Here is a 9570-nt window from a genome sequence, read left to right as displayed (position 1 = left end):
TGGGGATGATCAGTCCCATTGTCTACCCACCGTCCCAGACGATCTTCCGTATATCCACTCGCAAGTGGGGTGCCACTTAGGCCAGGCAAACTCATAGTACTTGAAAAAGCTCAACTCGATTCCCATAGTAACTAGCTAAGCAGTTACAAAATATTTCTGCGCAAAAGTTGGCCTACTCTCCAACTTTAAGTTTCCATTAAGGAAAATACTCGCTAATGAGTCCACTCCGCAAAGTCCCTAGATTTTTGTCGGAACTTTCTCTGATACCAACTGTGACGGACCGTAAAATTACGCCTTTGGCCCCGCAGGCCGTAACTTCCCTCGGTGCGCCTTGATGAATCTACCATCCGGGCCTTAAGGCTAGGCAAAAGCATGTCCATCCGCCCTTACAGGCATGCTCTTAGAGCATGATGCAGCTAACTTAGCTTCCACCCCGTTCCAACTAACCCTTGTTCCGCGAAGGGTTTATTAAGAAAACCAAAAACCTTCCTAAAACGGAAAAAACGGCCTTTTGAGGCCCTAAACGAATGAATTTGGCTAAGTTCTGGTGACCATGTGGATCTATAGATTGACATTTCTTGATATTTAGGCCGTTTCCCATCAAAATGGACTCCTCTTGAGCTAAATTACGACACTCGGTTCCTTAACTTCCAAATAATCCAGCGCGCGTGCTATAACTTGTTCTTTGTAGCTTCATAGGAAATATTAGCATCCACTTGCTGGCATGCAACTAAGATTCATCAAGCTTGACCATAATCATCTCTTGCATAGAGCTACCGATCTTCGATGATATGAGGGGTCAATCTGCCGCAATCATCTCGCAACTAGATTATATGAGCGACAAAGTGCTGGACCGACAATGCTGCAACTCATTGCGGCTGCCTAAGTACCCTTCCCTACTCTAAAAGGATCAAGCACAGACCGTAGTTCATCCACGAAGGGATATAATCTTAACCAACTCGTTTGCAAGGATGTAGCCTAACAAAAAATGGTAATAGCCTGGTCCGTAGGCTATTCCGTCAAGATGCACAATGATTATGCATCATCGGGTCCGCGGCATGGCATAGTGATGCCTCAGCATCAAATGACCTCTTCGCAAGGCTACGCATCTACAAATGAGCCTTAGGCATCATTTATACTCTTCCGGCTAAGCTATGAAGCTTACTTGGTACATAATCCGCATATGCACCTTCAACCAAGTACCCCTAGCTATATATGTCTTAATGGAATTTCTACAAGAAGGATTAGGGGAGCAAATTGACATGCTTGTTTCACTGTTCATCGCAATGATTGCGTTACTTCGCAATGATTATGTTCATTCGCAATGATTGCGTTACTTCTCAATGATTGTGTTCATTCGCAATTATTGCTTTACTTCGCAATGATTACGTACAATGATTGCGCAACACTCGTTAGGCCAACCCTTTCTGGCCTGATGCACAATGATTGTGCGATATTGGCTCTAAGCCAATAACTTTCGTAATGTGCAATTATTAAGCTGCAAGCTCAAGGCTACCTACCCAACTGGCCTAATGCATCATGATGATTCAACATTGACCCTTGGCCAAATTCCAAACATAATGCGCCATTTTGGCGCGACATTATCCTTAAGCCAATCTACCGCGTACCACACAACAGAAGATTTAAATGAAGCTTCATCTCAGGCCATGGCGCATCTTTTAGCATGCGCCATGCTAAAAACACAAGGTGTTACACTCTTCACCCCTTTAAAGAATTTCGTCCCTGAAATTCAAAATCAAAAATTACTATGGACAATCTCTTCGATTTCGATTTCCTGAGCAAAAGTCCCATACCAGATGCTCAGAAATCACGGGTTTCTTCAAGTTATCGTGAACAACAATTTAGACCTTCTGAGCAACCGTCCTATACCGCCTGCATAGGAATCCAAAAGGGCCAACAATAATACAATAATCTCAATTGGCAAGTGCCAAGAGGATATCTCGACCAGGTATCCTAGATGGCATCCCATACTACTACCCAGGAATCCCTAAGGTTCACAAGTTTAAAGATGTCATCGAAATGACAATATTTTAGCACAATACTGTGTGGAAAAGTTTCCAGGTTCCCACCGTCCCTGACGATCATCCAGGTTGTCACTCGTAAGTGGTATGCTATCCGGGCCTGACAATGCACACCCTTGGTCAGTTGACAACGTGTGGCGGTGATCAGCCCCGTTGTCTACCCACCGCCCCAGACGGTCTTCCGGATATCCACTCGTAAGTGGGGTGCCACTTAGTCCAGGAAAACTCACAGTACTTGAACAAGCTCAACTCGATTCCCATAGTATCTGTATAAGCAGTTACAAACTCTTTTTGCGCAAACGTTGGCCTACTCTCCAACTTTAAGTTTCCATTAAGGAAAATACTCTCCAATGAGTCCACTCCGCACAAGTCCCTAGAGTTTTCTCGGAATTTTCTCTGATACCAACTGTGACGGACCGAAAAATTACGCCTTTGGCGCGTTGCCCCGCAGGCCGTAACTTCCATCGGTGTTCCATGATGAAGCTACGATCCGGGCCTTAATGTTAGGATAATGCACGTCCATCGGCCCTTGCAGGCATGCTCGTGGAGCATGATGCAGCTAACTTATCTTCCACACCGTTCCAACTCACCCTTGTTCCGCGAAGGGTTTATTAAGAAAACCGAAAACCTTCATAAAACGGCAAAAACGACCTTTTGATGCCCTAAACAAATGAATTTGGCTAAATTCTGGTGACCATGTGGATCTATAGATCGACATGTCTTGATCTTTGGGCCGTTTATCATCAAAATGGAATCATGTTGAGCTAAATTACTACACTCGGGTCCTTAACTTCCAAATAATCCAGCACGCGTGCTATAACTTGCTCTTTGTATCTTGATAGGAAGTAGGAGCATCCACTTGCTGGCATGCAACTAAGCCTCATCAAGCTTGACCACAATCATCTCTTGCATAGAGCTACCGAGCTTAGATGATATGAACGGACAATCTGCCGCAATCATCTCGCAATTAGATGATATGAGTGACAAAGTGTTGGACAGGCAATGATGCACCTCATTGCGGCTTCCTACGTTCCCTTCCCTACTCTAAAGGGATCAAGCACAGACCGCAATTCATCCACGAAGGGACAGAAACTTAACCAACTCGTTTGCAAGGCCGTAACCTAGCAAAAAATGGTAATATCCTGGTAAGTAGGCCATTCCGTCAAGATGCACAATGATTATGCATCATCGGGTCCGCGGCATGGAATAGTGATGCTTAAGCATCAAATGCCCTCTTCGCAAGGCTACAAAGCTATAAATGATCCTAGGCATCATTTATACTCTTCCGTCTAAGCTATGAAGCTTACCTTGTACATAGACCGCATATGCACCTTCAACCAAATACCCCTCCCTATATATGTCTTAATGGAATTTCTACAAGTATGTTTAGGGGAGCAAATTTACATGCTTGCTTCGCTATTCATCGCAATGATTGCGATACGTAACAATGATTGTGTTCTTTCGCAAAGATTGCTTTACTTCGCAATGATTGCGTACAATTATTGCGCAACACTCGTTCGGCCAGCCCTCTCTGGCCTGATGCACCATGATTGTGCGATATTGGATCTAGGCCAATAACTTTCGTAATGCGCAATTATTACGCTGCAAGCTCAAGGCCACCTACCCAACTGGTATAATGCATCATTATGATGAAGCTTAATCTCAGGACATGGCGCATCTTTTAGCACGCGCCATGCTAAAAACACAGAGTGTTACACTCTTCACCCCTTCAAAGAATTTCGTCCTCGAAATTCAAAACAAAAAACTTTTGTGGACAATATCTTCGGTTTGGATTTCCTGAGCAAAAGTTCCGTACCAGATGCTCAGACATCACTGGTTTCTTCAAGTTATCGTGAACAACAACTTAGACCTTCTGAGCAACCGTCCCATTCCGCCTGCCCAGGAATCCAAAAGTTCCCACAACAATACCAATAATCTCAATTGGCCAGTGCCAAGAGGATATCTCGACCAGGTATCCTAGATGGCATCCCATACTACCACCCAGGAATCCCTAAGTTTCACAAGTTTAAGGATGTCATCTAAATGAAAATATTTTAGCACAGTACTGTGTGGAACATTTTCCACTTGCCCACCGTCCCTGACGGTCATCCAGGTTGCCCCTCATAAGTGGGATTCTAGTCGGGCCTGACAACGCACACCCTTGCCCAGTTGCCAACGTGTGAGGAAGATTAGTCCCATTGTCTACCCACCGTCCCAGACGGACTTCCGGATATCCACTCGTAAGTGGGGTTCCACTTAGGCCAGACAAACTCACAGTACTTGAACAAGCTCAACTCGATTCCCATAGTAACTGGATAAGCAGTTACAAACTCTTTCTGCGGAAAAGTTGACCTACTCTCCAACTTTAAGTCTCCATTAAGGAAAATACTCTCCAATGAGTCCACTCCGCACAAGTCCCTAGAGTTTTCTCGAAACTTTCTCTGATACCAACTGTGACGGACCGGAGAATTACGCCTTTGGCGCGTTGCCCCGCAAGCCGTAACTTCCCTCGGTGCGCCATGATAAAGCTACGATCCGGGCCTTAAGGCTAGAAAAATACACGTCCATCCGCCCTTGCAGGCATGCTCGTGGAGCATGAAGCAGCTAACTTAGCTTCCACACCATCCCAACTCACCCTTGTTCCGCGAAGGGTTTATTAAGAGAACCAAAAACCTTCCTAAAATGGAAAAAACAGCCTTTTGAGGCCCTAAACGAATGAATTTGGTTAAATTATATTGACCATGTGGATCTATAGATCGACATGTCTTGATCTTTGGGCCTCATCAATATTGACCACAATCATCTCTTGCATAGAGCTACCAAGATTATATGATTTGAGGAGCCAATCTGCCGCGATCATCTCGCAATTAGATGATATGAGCGACAAAGTGCTGGACCGGCATTGCTGCAACTCATTGCGGCTGCCTACATATCCTTCCCTACTCTAAAAGGATCAAGCACAGATCGTACTTCATTGACGAAGGGACATAAGCTTAACCAACTCGTTTGTAAGGCCGTAGCCTAGTAAAAATGGTAATAGCCTGGTCCGTAGGCCATTCCGTCAAGATGCACAATGATTATGCATCATCGGATCCGCGGCATGTCATAGTGATGCCTAGGCATCAAATTCCCTGTTCGCAAGGCTACACAGTTATAAATGAGCCTTAGGCATCATTTATACTCTTCCGTCTAAGCTATGAAGCTTACTTGGTACATAGTCCGCATATGCACCTTCAACCAAGTACCCCTCCCTATATATGTTTTAATGGAATTTCTACAAGTATGTTTAGGGGAGAAAATTTACATGCTTGCTTCGCTATTCATCGCAATGATTACATTACTTCGCAATGATTGTGCTCATTCGCAATGATTGCGTTACTTCACAATGATTGCGTTCATTCGCAATGATTATGTTCATTCCCAAAGATTACTTTATTTCGCAATGATTGCATACAATGATTGCGCAACACTCGTTCGGCCAGCCCTCTCTGGTCTGATGCACAATGATTGTGTAATATTGGCTCTAGGCCAATAACTTTCATAATGCGCAATTACTACGCTGCAAGCTCGAGGCCACCTACCTAACTGGCCTAATGCATCATGATGATGCAACATTGACCCGTGGTCAAATGCCAAACATAATGCGCCATTTTGGCGCGACATTGGCCTTAAGCCAATCTACCGCGTACCACGCGAAAGTGGGATGCTAGCCGGGCCTCACAATGCACACCCTTGGCCAGTTGCCAACATGTGGGGATGATCAGTCTCATTGTCTACCCACCATCCCAGACAGTATTCCGGATATCCACTCGTAAGTTGGATGCCACTTAGGCCAGGCAAACTCACAGTACTTGAACAAGATCAACTCGATTCCCATAGTAACTGGCTAAGCAGTTACCAACTCTTTCTACGCAAAAGTTGGCTTACTCTCCAACTTTAAGATTCCATTAAGGAAAATACTTGCCAATGAGTCCACTCCTCACAAGTTCCTAGAGTTTTCTCGGAACTTTCTCTGATACCAACTGTGACGGACCGGAAATTTACGCCTTTGGCGCATTACCCCGCAGGCCGGAACTTCCGTCCGTGCGCCATGATGAAGCTACGATCCGGGTCTTAAGTTTAGGTAAATGCATGTCCATCCGCCCTTGCAGGCATGCTCGTGGAGCATGATGAAGCTAACTTAGCTTCCACACCGTTCAAACTCACCCTTGTTCCGCGAAGGGTTTATTAAGAAAACTAAAAACCTTCCTAAAACGGCAAAAACGGCCTTTTGAGGCCCTAAACGAATGAATTTGGCTAAATTCTGGTGACCATGTGGATCTATAGATCGACATGTCTTGATCTTTGGGTTGTTTCCCAACAAAAGGGACTCCTCTTGGGCTAAATTTCGACACTCGGGTCCTTAACTTCCAAATAATCCAGCGCGCGTGCTATAACTTGCTCTTTGTAGCTTGAAGGAAGTATGAGCATCCACTTGATGGCATGCAACTAAGCCTCATCAAGATTTACCACAATCATCTCTTTCGTAGTGCTACCGAGCTTAGATGATATGAGGGGCCAATCTGCCGCAGTCATCTCGCAATTAGATGATATGAGCGACAAAGTGTTGGACCGGCAATGCTGCAACTCATTTCGGATACCTACGTACCCTTACCTACTCTAAAGGGATCAAGCACAGACCGTAATTAATCCACAAAGGGACATAAGCTTAACCAACTCGTTTGTAAGGCCGTAGCCTAGCAAAAATTGGTAATAGCCTGGTCCGTAGGCCATTCCGTAAATATGCACAATGATTATGCATCATCGGGTCCGCGGCATGGCATAGTGATTCCTAAGCATCAAATGCCCTCTTCGCAAGGCTACACAGCTATAAATGAGCCTTAGGGATCATTTATACTCTTCTGGATAAGCTATGAAGCTTACTTGGTACATAGTCCGCATATGCACCTTCAACCAAGTACCCCTCCCTATATATGTTTTAATGGAATTTCTACAAGTATGTTTAGGGGAGAAAATTGACATGCTTGCTTCACTGTTCATCGCAATGATTGCTTTACTTCGCAATGATTGTGCTCATTCGCAATGATTGCGTTACTTCACAATGATTGCGTTCATTCACAATGATTATGTTCATTCGCAAAGATTGATTTACTTCCCAATGATTGCATACAATGATTGCGCAACACTCGTTCGGCCAGCCCTCTCCGGCCTGATGCACAATGATTGTGTAATATTGGCTCTGGGCCAATAACTTTCGTAATACGCAATTATTACGATGCAATCTCAAGGCCACCTACCTAACTGGACTAATGCATCATGATGATGCAACATTGACCCTTGGCCAAATGCCAAACATGATGCGTCATTTTGGCGCGACATTAGCCTTAAGCCAATCTACCGTATACCACGTAAAGGAATCTTTAAATGAAGCTTCATCTCAGGCCATGGCGCTACCAATAGCATGCGCCATGCTAAGAACACAGGGTGTTACACTCTTCACCCCTTTAAAGAATTTCGTCCCCGAAATTCAAAACCAAAAACTATTGTGGACAATCTCTTCGGTTTGGATTTCCCGAGCAAAAGTCCCATATCAGATGCTCAAAAATCACGGGTTTCTTCAAGTTATCGTTGAACAACAATTTAGACCTTCTGAGCAGTCGTCCAATACCTCTTGCCCAGGAATCCAAAAGTGCCCCCAAAAATACCAATAATCCTAATTGGCCAGTGCCAAGAGGATATCTCGACCAGGTACCCTAGATGGCATCCCATACTACCACCCAGGAATCCCTAAGGTTCACAATTTAAATATGTCATCGAAATGACAATATTTTAGCACAGTACTGTGTGGAAAAGTTTTCAGGTTCCCACCGTCCCTGACGATCATCCAGGTTGTCACTCGTAAGTGGTATGCTATACGGGCCTGACAACGCACACCCTTGGCCAGTTGCCAACGTGTGGGGATGATCAGCCCCGTTGTCTACCCACCGTCCCAGACGGTCTTCCGAATATCCACTCGTAAGTGGGGTGCCACTTAGGCCAGGAAAACTCACAGTACTTGAACAAGATCAACTCGATTCCCATAGTAACTGGCTAATCAGTTACAAACTCTTTCTGCGCAAAAGTTGTCCTACTCTCCAACTTTAAGTTTCCATTAAGGAAAATACTCGCCAATGAGTCCAATACGCACAAGTCCCTAGAGTTTTCTCGGAACATTCTTTGATACAAACTATGACGGACCGGAAATTTACGCCTTTGGCGCATTACCCCGCAGGTCGGAACCTCCGTCCGTGCGCCATGATGAAGCTACGATCCGGGCCTTAAGTATAGGAAAATGCACGTCCATTCGCCCTTGCAGGAATGCTCGTGGAGCATGATGCAGCCAACTTAGCTTCCACACCGTTCAAACTCACCCTTGTTCCGTGAAGGGTTTATTAAGAAAATCAAAAACCTTCCTAAAACGGCAAAAACGGCCTTTTGAGGCCCTAAACGAATGAATTTGGCTAAATTTTGGTGACCATGTGGATCTATAGATCGACATGTCTTGATCCTTGGGTTGTTTCCCAACAAAAAGGACTCGTCTTGAGCTAAATTACGACACTCGGGTCCTTAACTTCCAAATAATCCAGCGCGCATGCTATAACTTGCTCTTTGTAGCTTGAAGGAAGTATGAGCATCCACTTGCTGGCATGCAACTAAGCCTCATCAAGCTTGACCACAATCATCTCTTTTGTAGAGCTACCGAGCTTAGATGATATGAGGGGCCAATCTGCCGCAGTCATCTCGCAATTAGATGATATGAGCGACAAAGTGCTGGACCGGCAATGCTGCAACTCATTGCGGATACCTACGTACCCTTACCTACTCTAAACGGATCAAGCACAGACCGTAGTTAATCCACGAAGGGACATAAGCTTAACCAACTCGTTTGCAAGTCCGTAGCCTAGCAAAAATTGTTAATAGCCTGGTCAGTAGGCCATTCCGTCAAGATGCACAATGATTATGCATCATCGGGTCGGCGGCATGGCATAGTGATTTCTAAGCATCAAATGCCCTCTTCGCAAGGCTACACAGCTATAAATGAGCCTTGGGGATCATTTATACTCTTCCGGCTAAGTTATGAAGCTTACTTGGTACATAGTCCGCATATGCACCTTCAACCAAGTACCCCTCCCTATATATGTTTTAATGGAATTTCTACAAGTATGTTTAGGGGAGAAAATTGACTTGCTTGCTTCACTGTTCATCGCAATGATTGCGTTACTTCGCAGTGATTGGTTACTTCGCAATGATTATGTTCATTCGCAATGATTGCGTTAGTTCGCAATGATTGTGTTCATTCGCAAAGATTACTTTACTTCGCAATGATTGCGTCCAATGATTGCGCAACACTCGTTCGGCCAGCCCTCTCTGGCCTGATGCACAATGATTGTGCAATATTGGCTCCAGGCCAATAACTTTCGTAATGCGCAATTATTACGCTGCAAGCTCAAGGCCACCTACCCAAATGGCCTAATGCATCATCATGATG

This window comes from Papaver somniferum, chromosome 3 (assembly GCF_003573695.1).
Source record: "Papaver somniferum cultivar HN1 chromosome 3, ASM357369v1, whole genome shotgun sequence".
In the NCBI taxonomy this organism is placed as follows: Eukaryota; Viridiplantae; Streptophyta; class Magnoliopsida; order Ranunculales; family Papaveraceae; genus Papaver; species Papaver somniferum.
This window is presented reverse-complemented; position numbering follows the sequence as displayed.